The following is a 1784-nucleotide window of genomic DNA, read 5'->3' as shown; positions in this document are numbered from 1 at the left end:
CTGTATGTGCACATGTTGAACTACTGTACCATGCAGCTAACTCTCAGTATATGGCCATGTTGGACTCATTAGTCATGCAGCCAGCTATCTGTGTTTGAACATGTTTGACTCATCTGCCTCGTAGCTTGCTCTTAGTATATGGTCACGTTGGTCTTATGAACCATGTAGCAAGAACTCTATATATGGACAACTTGGAATCAATTGACTTGTAGCTACTCTCTATATATACCCATGTTGGATTCATCTGAGATGTACGTAGCTCTCATTATATAGACAAGTTTGACTCATCTGCCATGTAGCTAGAACTCTGTATATGGAAATGTTGCACTACTCTGTCATGTAGCTAGCTTTCTGTATATGGACATTTTGGACTTGTCTGCCATGTAGCTATCTCTCTGTACATGGATATGTTGGACTGATGTGCCATTTAGGTAGCTCTCTATATCTGAACATATAGGCCTGTCTGCCATGTAGCTAGCTCTCAGGATATGGACATGTTGGACTAATCAGCCATGTAGCCAGCTCTTTGTATATGAACATTTTGGACTGATCTGCCTTCTAGTGAGCCCTCTAAATATACACATGTTAGATTCATCTGCCAGGTAGCAAGCTCTCAATATATGCACATGTTGGACTCATCAGCCATGTAGCTAGTACTCTGTAAATGGACATGTTGGACTACTCTGCCATATAGCTAACTCTCAGTATATGTACATGTTGGACTCATTTGTCATGCAGCCAGCTCTCTGTGTATGAGCATGTTGGACTCATCTGCATTGCAGGTTGCTCTTAGTATACGGACACGTTGGTCTCATATACCATGTAGCAAGAACTCTGTATATGGACACCTTGGACTCAATTGACTTGTATCTAACCTCTAAATATATACATGTTGGATTCATTTGCCATGTACCTAGCTCTCATTATATGGACATTTTGGACTCATCTGCCACTTAGCTTGAACTCTGTATAAGGAAATGTTGCCATGAAGCTAGAACTCTGTATATGGAAATGTTGCACTACTCTGCCATGTAACTATCTCTCTATATATGTACATTTTGCATTTGTCTGCCATATAGCTATCTCTCAGTATATGGACATGTTGGACTCATCTGCCATGTAGCTAGATCTCTGTATGTGGAAATGTTGCACTACTCTGCCATGTAGCTAACTCTCTGTATATGGACATTGTAGACTCATCTGACGTGTAGCTAGCTTTCTGTACATGGATATGTTAGACTGATCTGTCATTTAGGTAGCTCTCTGAATATGTATATATAGGACCTGTCTACCATGTAGCTAGCTTTCAGGATATGGACATGTTGGACTCATCAGCCATGTAGCCAGCTCTCTGTCTATGAACATGTTGGACTCATCTGCCTTCTAATGAGCCCTCTACATATACACGTTAGACTCATCTGCCAGGTAGCTAACTCTGAATATATGCACATGTTGGACTCATCAGCTATGTAGCTAGTACTCTGTAAATGGACATGTTGGACTATTCTGCCATAGAGCTAATTCTCAGTATATGGACATGTTGGACTCATTAGTCATGCAGTCAGCTCTCTCTGTATGAACATGTTGGACTCATCTCCCTTTTAGCTTGTTCTTAGTATATGGACACATTGGTCTCATATAACATGTAGCAAGAACTCTGTATATGGAAACCTTTGACTCAATTGACTTGTAGCTAACTTCTATATAAACATACATTGGATTCATCTGTCATGTACGTAGCTCTCATTATATGAACATGTTGGACACACCTGCCATGTAGCTAG

The sequence above is a fragment of the Chrysochloris asiatica genome, unplaced genomic scaffold, assembly GCF_000296735.1.
Source record: "Chrysochloris asiatica unplaced genomic scaffold, ChrAsi1.0 scaffold00186, whole genome shotgun sequence".
Taxonomy (NCBI): Eukaryota; Metazoa; Chordata; class Mammalia; order Afrosoricida; family Chrysochloridae; genus Chrysochloris; species Chrysochloris asiatica.
The sequence above is the reverse complement of the archived record's forward strand: the minus strand, read 5'-3'. Positions refer to the sequence as shown.